The sequence below is a fragment of the Astatotilapia calliptera genome, chromosome 2 (assembly GCF_964374335.1).
Source record: "Astatotilapia calliptera chromosome 2, fAstCal68.1, whole genome shotgun sequence".
Lineage (NCBI taxonomy): Eukaryota > Metazoa > Chordata > Actinopteri > Cichliformes > Cichlidae > Astatotilapia > Astatotilapia calliptera.
This window is the reverse complement of record NC_137423.1, coordinates 9,557,271-9,570,654: the sequence shown is the minus strand read 5'-3', so window position 1 is coordinate 9,570,654 and position 13,384 is coordinate 9,557,271. Positions and strand designations below refer to the sequence as shown.

Here is a 13,384-nt window from a genome sequence, read left to right as displayed (position 1 = left end):
AAATGGATTGCAAGCTGAGGAACATTGAGAAACAAAATGAAGGCTTGCGAGTAATGCTTGATGAAGCTCTGGAGAGAAATAAGGAGAACCTCCAAGAAAAGAAACAAGAGCCCGTAGAGCAGAGAGACCTGCAGAGCAAACTCCAAGCCATGGAGGAAAAATACAAAGCGCTGCAGGTGAAACATGACAAAACTCTGCACAAAAGTCAACAGTTGCTTCAAGACAAGAAGCAAATGGAAATGAAACAGAAGGAAATGGACTCCAAGCTTGACGAGATGGAGGAAAAACACAGATCGCTCCAAATCAGGCTTGATAAAAAAGTGCACGGAAATAAAGAGCTTCTTCAAGAAAAAGACCAACAGAAAATACAACAGGAAGAAGAAAAACTTCATCTCCAGAGGAAAAATCAAGCACTCCAAGAATTGTATAACGAAACAAAGTACAAATCAACTGTACTGGAAGAAGAAAAGAAAAAGCTGGAAAAACAATGCTCAGCGATGCAGAGTAGCATCAATGAGATGCTGAGAAAAAATACCGAACTTGAGGAACTTTCTAAGACCTTGAAGTACAAAAACACTGAAATCCAGGCGCAAAAGCAAGAACAACAGAAAACACATAAAGACCTGCAGTGTAGACTTCAAGAAATCCAGAAGAGAAACCAGCAGCTGGAAGACATGCACACAGATGTGCACAAGGCAAAGCGAATAGAGGAGGCAACAGTTAAAGAACTGAAAGACAAGCTTAAAGAAAAACAAGAACAATTAGAAGACATGGTGAAAAGATGCAACAAACTTGAGAAAGAAAACGCAGAAACAATCGATGAGCTGAAAACCCTCATCATTGAGAAAAAAGTGCTGGTGGAAGAGTATCTGAAAAAGAAGAAAAAACGCTTCCACTGGTTCTGGAGGAGGGGCACTGCTGCTTCTCACCTGATGTAACCTCGTCTTCCTCCACCTCTATTCCATCTTCATTTCCCCCCTTCCCCTCCCTCCTTTTTCTTTTTTCACCCTCACCCCCCGACCAGTCCCGGCAGTTGACTGCCCCCTCCTGAGCCTGGTTCTGCCATAGGTTTCTCCTTTAGGTGTCTTTCACTTTAAAAGGAGTTTTTCCTATCCACTGTCGCCTGCTGCTTGCTCAGAGGGGATTGTTGGGGTTTTCTCTCATCTCTCTCTTTCATTCTTTCTATCCTTTCCCCCCCTTCTGCCTTTTCCTTTACCCAATAAACACAATTGCCCACATTTTACATTTGTTTGAAAAATGTCTTCATTCAACAATAATTCATCTTAGGTATAAAAACAAGAAATAGGTAATAGCTGCATGTGTGTTTGTGTGTGTGCATAATATACATACTTGTTTCCCAGAAAGATTTAATACTAGATGGATAGAGACCAGGGACGTGCAGAGGGGGGGGCTAGAGGGGCTTGAGCACCTGCCCCTTTCCTGATGAGTGCCCAAAGTGCCCTTTTGTTGAGGCAACTTTTAAATTTTTTTTATTTATTTATTTATTTATTTTATGTGTGTGTGCGTGCGGAGTCCTGTCTGTGCCCCTCAACAATAATATTTAACTATTAATCATAGTTTTGCTAAATAAAAGGATCTGGCTTGCATCAGTCACATGATCACATTTAACCAATGATCGCCCTCGACGGCAGAACGCGCTGGTTACGAGCCGGGAACGAGCTCACAAAGAGCATGCGCATTTGTTGCGGTCCGGAGCTGTAGGAGAAACACAAGTTAACTCAGAGACACAGACTGATGCGACAAACCCAGTAAGTAGGTGTACAGCGCACACTGTAGTGTGTAGCACACAGGAGTATTAGCTTATTACATACACGTTGGTAAGCTGTCTTGTTGCAACTGACGAACTGAAACAAACGAGCGTGCTGTGTGTGCAACAGCGTGACAAACATTACCTGTCCTTTTATTAACTGCACAAGTAGTGCTGGTCATAGCTGCTGGCTACCTGTGTAAGGCTGTCATGGGTCTGTAGCTCTGTCACCGTTTTAGGGAACATATTTAGTTTTAAAGTAAGTTTCTGGGCATTTCCTGCCTTTCTGGAGGGATTATATTTCACTAAAAAACGATCTAATATGCATGTCCACATAATAATTATTATAATTATAATATATTAAAAAACACACGCTGTATTTTAAAGAACATACATTAAGAAGCAGATTATATTAGATTTATATTTTAAATAAGACAAAAGTTGGATTTTACAGCAGTAAAATGATTGTATCTCTACAGTTTAAAAATGTAATAAGCTTTGCCCTGCACAGAGTGGATAGTGAAACAAATGGAATCATCATAAATACATTATTTCATATTTATTACTTCCCCCTCCTCATTGCTTTATTATTGTAGCTCTAGTAATAAATAATAATGTAAGGATGCCCATAGTATATACAGTATTCTGAAGAAGGTCTAAAATGTCACTGTGTGTGCATGTGTGTGTTTTATTTAGCTGGATTTAAAAAAATATTACTCATGATATAACATTGTGCAGACATGGCTGGTAAGGACATGAGGAGGAAACAGTAGGAGCTGTATGAGGCTACTAAAGGCAGGGCTATAACATTTTGCTGTCATCATTTTATTATAGATTAAGTGCAAGAGTTGTTAGGTGTGGATAATTAGATTATAGTTTATTGCAATAGCAAGTTGTGCCTTGTTCTCAGATAGACAGCAAGTGGAGAGTGATATATGAAATGATGGGAAGGAAGGAAGAAGAGAAGCAAAGAGTGATTCACAGGCAGAGCCGAGTTTATGTCACAGTTTTTCGTTGCCTTATGGTTCCAAGCGCTGTCACCAATCTTTGCATTTTGTTATTATCTCATGAAACTTGTTTAATCAGCTACCATCTCTCCTGTGGACTTTTTAATGTCTACAGTCTCAGATCAACACAGCCCTGCCCTTCCCATATTAGATTCTTCATGAATGTGTGTTGTTGTTATTCAGCATGGTTCAATGTGCCCCTTTTTAACTTTGAGCACCCGCCCCTTTAAACCTCTCTGCACGTCCCTGCAGGAGATAATCCGTAGGACGGTCGGGTCGGCGTCGATCTTCACTGACATGATGCGATCCGATATCCGGGTAACTTCGACCACGTTGTGCCGGAGCTTTATTATTAGACTTCTGACACCTGGCAAATAAACTCTCACGCGATATGAGAACATAACAGCAAAAAGCCAGTAGCTGGTACATGAATGGATAAAAATTGGATCCCTCTTATATTACGTTGTTTTGAACCTAACCGCATCCACTGAATTAATGCAGTTTTCAGGACAGTAAAAACAGAGAACTCTGATATACACAATTTCTGATTGCTGATAGTGTTTCTTAATGCAAAATGGGCTTCCATTTAAAATGCAATTGCTTTATGTTCGATCTTTAGTGAAGAAGGGTCATTTTTGATTCTGTGGACAAGGGATGCAAATGGAATGTGAAGGCAACAGGTAGTAGGGTGAATTAGGGTTTCGTGTGGTCTTCAGTGCATGAATTTTATTGCCACTTTATTTCAACTTTTTATTAATGTACTCAAAAGAAAAACAAGAACCACAAAGGAGATTCTTGTGATTCTTGTTTGTGCTATCTGTTTGTGAAAGAAAGCACATTTTACCACATCATACTGTGTTTGCTGCCATTTATTTTACTCGTCCTGCCTGAGTGTCTGGGCTGCGTTTGTCTGTGCACCTTTGTTCTGGCCTTCTGCTGATGGGTTTCACATGCTGGGCTTTCCCTCTTGGTCCACACCCAGCAGCCTGCTGCTGACCACACACAGCCTACAAACTGATCCATCCATGCATCCATCCATGCATGCATGGCCTGGTTATTGTTGAGTTATCACCTCCAGCTCCTTGCTCATAACCAGGTAGATACTGGGCTGGGCCTGATCTCTGAGCTCAATAACAATGACAAAAATGCCAAACACTTTACTCTTCATGGTAAAAAATGTTTATAATACAGTAAAAACTGGATGTAGCCAAAATCAGTGTTTTATATACAGTGTAAGTGAACAACATTGCTACACTGCTGGTGTTTGATTGATAGAGGCTTTCTTTATAAGAACTATGATATCATTTCTTTTGCTGATTAACAGTTTTTATATAATTTTTATATCATATATAGCTTTCAAGAAGCCAAAGATCACTGGACGAAAAGACTACAGACCTGTGGCTCTGACATCTGGTCAGGAAGTCTTTTGAGCGCCTGGTTCTCTCCTATCTTAAGACCCTCACGGCCCCCCTCCTGGACCCCCTGCAGTTTGCATACAGAGCCAACAGGTCTGTAGACGATGCCATTAACATGGCCCTACACTTTGTCCTGCAGAATCTATGCTAGGATCCTGTTTGTGGACTTCAGCTCTACCTTCAACACCATCCTTTCAGACCTTCTTCAAGGATTGCTTTCCCAGATGAATGTGCCTGATCCCATCTGCCGGTGGATCACTGACTTCCTGACGGACAGGAAGCAACCAGTGAGGCTGGGGAAGAATGTCTTGGACTCCCGGACCATCAGCACGAGCTCCCCTCAGGGCTGTGTTCTTTCTTCTATGCCCTTCTCCCTGTACACCAACTGCCGCACCTCCAACCACCAGTCTGTCAAATTAATTAAGCTTGCAGATGACACCACCATTATTGGACTCCTCTCAGACGGGGATAAGTCTGCCTACAGGATGGAGGCTGAACATCTGGTGTCCTGATGCAGCCGCAACAACCAGGTGCTGAATAAGTGTTATTTTCATTTACCACTGGCCCAAGTACATTTTTATTGGCTTGTGAACAAAGCTGTAGTTTTTGTATTTTTAAATATTAACGCAATTTAATTGAGACATTATTTATATTATTTCACTTTCAATGTGAAAAATGCTGTAAAAACGTTGAAAATAATGGTCACCCCTGTTCGCTGCAATGTAAAATAGTACAACTGCTGTCAGCCTTCATTAAGTTGCATCATTTAAACATTTGCATATTTTTATTCAACTTCTGCAGGATGCTTTGATGAAAGACTCCCTTTTCCCAAGTAGAGGCTTTACTAGAGGTCACAGGAACAGCGCTGCTGTTTTGGATGCGGAAAAATGTTGTCTTTCACTCTACCTGAGCTCAGTGTTTCAGTAAGGGCTCCGCCTCATTGTAGCTGACGCTGAAATGTTTGTGTGGGTTGCCATGACAACACCAGAAGTGCATCTGAGATCGTGTCCAAATTCATGGGCTGCATCCTCCTGAGGACTCGGTGTTCTGACAAAACGTCTTACTTTGGCAAAACGTCCTACCGTAAGTAGTTCATGCGTTCTCGGCGGCTCTAGTGACCCTCGAACTCTCGGCTAGCTATCGAGGTGGTGGATAACATACGTCTCCCCCACAAGAGCACGAACCTACAACTTTTCTACTACTGGTTTTACAAGGCGTACACGGTAAAAACATTATGCTGTTATTTGTTAAGCACTTGTGCACCTTGTGAAAAGAAATAAGTGGCTGAGATGGATGTCATATGTGCTATTGATATTATTTTACTCGTTTCTAGTTTTCACGGTGCTCCATGATTGTGAGAGGAATAAAAAAGAATTGTGGACATCAGTACGAAGCATGGATTCTTTTGACCAGAGTAGATACACTGGTCCCTTGAATATACTAATCTTTTTGAGGTGGGTGACTGTTCCTGTGTATTTACAGAAACAATGGTTGTGATAACCTCAGCTGTTTCAGAGGGTGACTGTTCGTTGCTTTGCGCACTTTTAAATCTGTATACAATGGTTTGTTCCCTTTTTGTGTTCTGAGGTTTAAACAAAGATGTACTAGATGTATTATACCGGTCCCTCGAATCTACAAATCTTTTAGATGTGGATGACTGTTCATTTTCATCTGTGTTTACAGAAACACTGGGTGTTGGAACCTCAGTAGTTTCTTTTTGGCTGACAGACTCTGGAGCTGTACAAGAGGAATAAAGAGCTGCAATGCTTTTGTGAACCTGACCTGGGAAGGGAGAGAAATATATTTTTGTTTTGTTTTTGTTTGTCTTCTTGTTTTATTTGATTCCTTGTGGGATTTGGATCCAACAAGTAAAGTATGCATATTATGCACACACACAAACACACATGCAGCTATTACCATTTCTTGTATTCTTGAATAAAGACATTGATCTGACACATTTAAAATGCAGCCAATTGTTTTTATTGTTATATTATTAAGAAAAAAGAAAAGGTGGGGTTGGGGGGATGTAAAGAAGAGCTTAAAGGAAAGGGCTAGAGGAGAGAAAACCCCAACAATTAGCAGGGCATTTTTTTACTTGGACAAATTGTTAATAAAGTTTCCATATCTGTAACAATGATGACAGTATAATTGTTTATAAACAATTATATTGACAATTATATGTGTCCAGTATGTTGGCTCATTTTCTTTTACTTTTTGCATTTGAAAATAAAAGTTGGGCTGATTTTGACACCATTACAAGAAGTGTTGTTAATGATTCTTTTTGAATTAAAATCAGGTTACCACAAATTGTTTTTTAATTTAATTTCATTTGAAATGTTTGTCAGTGGGTAAACAATTCGTAATGCAAAGTCAGAAACATCGAGTTATTCTTGTACTGCATGCTTGCAATAAATAAGTTGTCCTAACAGTCAGTCAAAGGAGCTTGGAAAGAAAAGCGTCTGGACTTCTTTGAGTTGAAGTGACTGATATATATATTTTTTATCTGTTTGTTTTGTTGGTTTTTGTTTTTTGCCCTTTATCACCATTCCTCTTCCCTGCTGTTTTTCTTTCCCTCTTTCTTTCTCCCCTTTCTTTCCCCCAGTCATGTCTGTCCTATGTGTAGCAAGTGAAAATAAAATAAACAATAAAAACAAAGGTGAATCAAATAGACCAATACGGCAAGGCCGGGATGGTCCATTTGGTAAAGTAAATCCGTTAGTTATATTTAACATAATGTTAAATGGCAACATTCTGTTTACAATGTTACCATTTCACATTATGTTAAATGGTAACATTCTGTTTACAATGTTACCATTTTACCTTGTGTTAAATGGTAACATTCTGTTTACAATGTTACCATTTTACATTGTGTTAAATGGTAACATTCTGTTTACAATGTTACCATTTTACATTGTGTTAAATGGTAACATTCTGTTTACAATGTTACCATTTCACATTGTGTTAAATGGTAACATTCTGTTTACAATGTTACCATTTTACATTATGTTAAACGGTAACATTATGTTTACAATGTTACCATTTACATTATGTTAAATTGTAACATTATGTTTACGATGTTACCATTTACATTATGTTAAACGGTAACATTATGTTTACGATGTTACCATTTTACATTATGTTAAATTGTCAGTAGGCCTGGTACCGGAACCGGTACTGGACCCCCTTTTACTTTCAGCCATCAGAAGAGGGTACACTGTGGTCATAACAATACTCAGACTGTAGCATTTAAAGGTCCCAAAGTGTACCAGGAAAATATCCCCCGCACGATTACACCAGCAGCCTGAATTGTGAATGTGAGGGAGGATGGATCCATGCTTTCATAGCTGGACTGGCCATCGGGCGTACCGGGCATTTGCCCGGTGGGCCGCTGGCGATTTTTTGTTTTTATGGGCCGATGGATTTTTTATTTTATTTTTAGGAAGGGTATATATAATGAAAGGTGTTGGATTGGCCAATTGGTCATGATCGACTCTGGGCTGGACCAATTACAGCCAAGGAGGCCGAATGCACCCGCCCCCTTGTTTAGCAATCACGTGATTTTCGCGCATTGCATGCCGGGAACTCGTGGCAAAACAATCCAAGTACCGCATCAAATGCAAGCATTTGCAGCACCGCAAAACGTTCATTCTCCGGTTCCAATACCTTCTTGTTTTTCTTTGCCGCACAAAAAAGGAATGTACAAAACGAAGGAGAACAATGCCGGTCCGTACAAAGACAGACTCGACGAAAAGACAAAGAAAAGATACGAGGAAAAATCAAACCAGTGAAAGGGTCAGACCATTACGAGCACACAGAGGGACAAAATACGTTAGCGTGCTGCCCAACTTTCACTACGCTCATATTTATAATTACACGTTCTTGGAGTGAGTGCATACACTCATGAAGTTTAGTAACTTCAGGTCACTGCAACAAGCCCAGGAACAGTTTACTGACGGATGGGCAGGGCCGTTGCTAGCCATTTGGGTGCCCTAAGCACAAATGCTTTATGGTGCCCCCCCCCCCCCCCCGCCACTGAAAAAAAAAACAAAAAACATTAATACTTTTGAATTTCTCAGTGGAATTTGTTTAATTAAATAACAACAAACATGACAGTTAAACAAATAAATAAGGTTAAAGGAGGTTAAAAATACTGTTACAAATAAATACTGAAACAAAAATTGAAGATTGGAAGAAGAACAAAGAGCCTGGCAATAATGTGTAATTTTTTTTATAAAAAAATAATATATATAATATAATAGTATTATTATTAATATATTTACAAATAGTTTCACAATAGAATTTAAATAAGAAACTTAAATAAGAAAAATAAGAATTTGAACACAAAAGCCACATTCCTTAAGTAACTATGTTAAACATTTTTACAATTCGTTGTCAGAGTATGCCCTAGACTCTAGGGCATACTCTGACAACCAGAAAATGCAGGCGTGGTGTGCCTCTCTAGGGCCTAGAGAGGCACACGCCTGCATTTTCTGGTTGCAAAATCAGCTATAAGGTCATCATATGATAGCTTCTGAGCCACGTCACCATTGATGCTGATAACAGCCAGACCACTTAAACGTTCCTGCCCCATTGATGAACGCAGGTACGTTTTAATGAGTTTGAGCTTTGAAAAGCTTCGCTCAGCAGAGGCAACTGTGACAGGCAGGGTCAGTGCAATACGCAGAGCAATCCACAGATTGGGATATACCTCTTGAAGCTGATTGTCATGTAAAAATGACAGCATTTCCAAAGCAGACGTCTGTGGTGGCAGCTGAGGAAGGTTGATGATTTCCTGCATCATCTCAGGTCCATCAATGTCAGCTACTCCCTTATCTGTCAGTGTCTTCTATACTTCAGTGCAGTGCGGATGTTGATGTTCGACCAGTCACTGAAGCCCTCTGTACTCAGCTTTATATCCTTCACACTGAAAAGCTTACATGCAAAGCAGAACACAGCATTGTTCTGCGGTGAGTACACTAACCAGCTCCGGTGAACCTTTTCTCCATTGGGAAGAATTTTGAACTTAAGGCTAGTGTGAAATGCTCTTCCATCAGGCCCCTTTGGAAAATTAAAATCAGAGCTGACATTAAAAGGACCTCTCCGCACAATTTCAACACGATCAGCATCTACAATGTGAGCTGGCCAAAGAGCAGGATCGGTTGAAGGGGGCACACATGTCTCCACAGTGTCACTTTCTGATAGTCTCTCAGTGACAGGACTCTCAGTGGTACTTGTGTATGGAACTGTACCTGAACTGGTGGTTGATGGTTCTTGTTCTTCTTGGCTAGGGATTGTTGCAGGGTCTACAATGGCTGGTGGTTGATGTCCAGGGATGGCACTACTACTGGATGGTTCATCCTGTCCTTGAGATCCTCCTTGAACATATTTAAGCATTGACCCTGCATACAAGAGAAAATATTCAGGGATTTTACAGAAATACAATTTTGAATCTACAGTAGGCCTACGAAAGATTGCATTATAAGACTAATAAATTAAGTAAGTCACTGGTACATTTAAAAATTACTAACTATATTTTACATGTATAGATTTTCATAATGGCAAATGGCAATATAAACATGCTGTACATAATTTGATATAAATGCGCAAGTAGGAAATCTATATTACTGGAAGATATAGGTTTCATATTACAGTTTCACCAACAGATGTCGCCCTTGATCTATGAACCTAAAGAAAGACGAGAACTATTTATGTGTTCAGACGTCAATGGCATAAATAAGATATGCGTCTTTATAGATATCCTGAAATGCAGCAACATACAAAGTAATCTTGTCTAATCTGATAATAATACTTGACTGCATCACTGACCTATCCCAAAGTTAAGGTTAATCAGTAGCATGCATGACGTTAGCCAGCTAGCAACCTGAGGAGGGAAATGCTAGTCTCACGAATCACGATAACGTTAGCAATCGTGAGTCACGATTGCTAACGTTATCTGAAAACCGTCAATTGAGTGACCATGATGAGTTGCTTTTAGTAGTCCATTCTATATTCATATCCACAACGTAAACAAACTACCCAACATCAATCATTTGCAACATTTGTTAACACAGTATGAACACTGCTAACAGGAGCTATCACAGAGTTGACGGACATGAGCGTGCAAGCAAGGGCTACAATAATGAACTTTTTTTATTATTATTATTTAAACATTGCCTTACCGGCAAGCGACGCCTGAGTTTCATCACGCTTCCTCTTCTTCTTTCTTTTCTCCGCTCCCGACTCCTGTTGCCGTTTCGAGGCCATGTTCAAACAGGTGTTTACCAATTATAGAACAGACCACTGGGAGTGGGGGGGCACCAGGAGGAGACTGGAGACAGGGCACAAAGCAGATTCACCCCTTTTCTCGGGAAAATTGTTTTATGTTGCTTTTGTATTGTTTAACCATATTAATGCATATGATATTTATAGTATTAATATGGTTTACTTTTTTTTTTTACGACCCTGATTTTTTTGGTGCCCTACCGGCCATTTGGTGCCCTACGCAGTGTGCGTTATGTGCGTTTGCGGAGCTACGGCACTGCGGATGGGTACAGGACCTTGAAATGCACCGTGTAGAACGAAAGACCATCGTACGAACAAAGGTAAGTTTACCAGTCTCACAAATCGTCTTCATAGATACACATTCGTTAACTGTTTATTAATATAACCTTTGAGCTCAACGGTAATTAATTAGTAGTGGAAATAATTTCTGGTAGGCATTACAGAAATGTAGCAGTGACAATAATATTGTATGTTGTAATCGCACTGGACAATTAGTGATACAAAACAACTGTTTTATCCTGTGAATAAACGTATATGTTTTTGTCAATGTACCATAATAACAGAAGCGAAACGCAATATTGTGTCAGGACAATTTACTATTTATGCACAATAAATAAAGGAGCATAGCGCGACAATTTCTGTTCAGCGCCAGACTTGTAACCTATATCACCAATTATGTTAAGAAAAATGACGTATTAACGACTAAAAACTCTGACCTTTGTGGGAATGCTTGGAGCAGACTAACATGTGAACTGGAGTGTTCTGGGACGTTATATTTGGTATATCCAGACCATCGTCGGCTCTTACTTCGGAAACATGGCTTAAAACATTTCTCTTCAAGGACGTAATCCGATTAAAAAAAAACGATCGGCTTCCCGTGGCTGTCATGCGACCGGCTGTTGCAGTTAATAATACAACAGCTTCTTGCCATTTTTTGTGTTTCTTTTTATCGCTGTGTAACTGAGTTCAATTGAAAGCCTGCGTGCGCTAGTACGTCTTGCCACAAGTTCCCAGAATCCTTTGCGGTTTTACCCCTGAATGACGTCACATTTTCAATCTTTATCCTGGTGGGCCGGTCTCTAGTCAAAATGCCCGGGCCGATTTTTTGTCCCAGTCCAGCCTTGCATGCTTTCATGTTGTTCACTCCAGGCTGATATAAAAATGATATAACTAATACTACTTCTACTAATAATGACAATAACAACAAAATAATAATAATAATGTCAAAAATACCAGTAATAATAATAACAATAACAACATAAACAACAACATTACTACTACTACTAATAAAGATAAACAAATGTATTAAAAAATTAATAATGATAATAATAATAATAAAACTGATCATAACAGTAACAATATCAATCATAACAACAACAGTACTAACAACAATAATAACAATAACAATGAAGGTGTTGCTGCAGATCTGAGTCCCGACTCTGCTGCCTTTCTAGTGCGGCAAAGAAAGTAAGAAATAGAAAAAGAAAAACACAAATAAACTGAGTGTGAGGGTTTTTCTACAAGTTACACTGAATATTTGCACAGACATGCTGACTGTTTGCTGGGAGACATCACCTGTCTTTTATAGAATAGCAGGTAAGCTGTTCTCTGCCGCTGCTCACACACAGACTCACACGTGGTCTGGCAGACCAACTCGTCATCGTACGTGAGCCGGCTGTCTGTGACGTCGTCTCTTCCGCTCATCTGGTGAACGCCGTCACAGACGTAATGTCCTGAGAGGAGAAGGCGCACTTATTAACGTCTCATAAACTTTCAAAGCTGACCTGCATTCAGCACATGTGTCTGAAAGCACCCACTCACCGCTGTAAGCTGAGGAGCCCAAACGACTGATCACGCTGACCAACACCCGTTAGCTTAGAAATGGGCTCCATCCATACTTGAAATGAACGGTGTGCCTTTTCCCTTACCTCTTCAGTAAAGGCTGTGTCCTGGCTGATCACCAGCTGCTGTGTCAGAACAATGGGGCTGTTCTTCTTCTCCACGGTGAACGATGGAGTGAACGTAAACCACTTCAGCTGGAGGATCAGCACACTGAAAGAGATGAGACAAAGAGGAGAGGCTCAAAGGAAGACGCAAGGAGGACATGACATGAACAAAACTGACACCGACTGAACTGTGGTGGTTTGAGGCCTTTGGGGACCAATTTGAGGTTACTCACTTTGGCAGGTTCAAGAACAACAGCTCCTCTTTGATCTTCTTAGCTCCGCACTGGCATTCGTAGTCCAACAGGCCGCCCTGCAGCAGGGAGCAGGAGGAACAGGTGCATTAGAGTTAAACTCTTTTACAGATGAATTCACATATTCGTGGGAGCAAGCCTGTTCACAGAATAGAGTCTAAACGAGCTCTTACTTTCAGACTCCAGCCCCGCCCTTCAGCAGCTCCGCAGCATCCTGCTGGCTGGCACAACCTTGCCATTGGCTGCTGCCAGGGACTCAACAGGTTAGAACAAAAATATAAATTTTATATCTGAGTTCTTATGTGGACCCGCCTTCCAGGCAGAACCTCACCTTCCATCAATGTCCACAGGTTAGCGGCCCTCGCTCTGCTGGTCCTCCAAAGTGACGAAGACGCCTTCTGGTGTCTGGTGGCAGTGGTGGAAGCCATCATGCCTCAGGACTACTACACCAAGAATCTGGTGGCCTCTCAGGTCAGCAGACACACTCACCTGCTTGCCTGCTGTGATCTGTTTTAGTGATCAGTGAGGCTGATCTCTGTGAGTCTTTGTGCTCAGGCGGACCAGCGCGTGCTGAAGGACTTCATGGCGGAGAAGCTTCCTCGCCTGGCATCTCACTTTGAGGATCACAACATTGACGTCTCTCTGGTCACCTTCAACTGGTTCCTGGTGGTTTTTGTGGAGAGTCTGCCCAGCGACATCCTGATGCCTCTGTGGG

The 13,384-nt window shown here is 40.7% G+C and overlaps 1 long non-coding RNA gene across 1 annotated transcript; it reads right to left on the bottom strand.

The window, feature by feature from the left end:
• Nucleotides 1-7,659: 7,659 nt before the first annotated feature.
• On the bottom strand, nucleotides 7,660-11,585 carry LOC113029005 (uncharacterized). The gene is made up of 3 exons (XR_013910808.1): nucleotides 10,370-11,585; nucleotides 9,440-9,589; nucleotides 7,660-9,122 (listed from the first exon to the last, which is right to left on the bottom strand). It is a non-coding gene; the product is annotated as an uncharacterized LOC113029005 (long non-coding RNA).
• Between the last annotated feature and the right edge of the window lie 1,799 nt (nucleotides 11,586-13,384).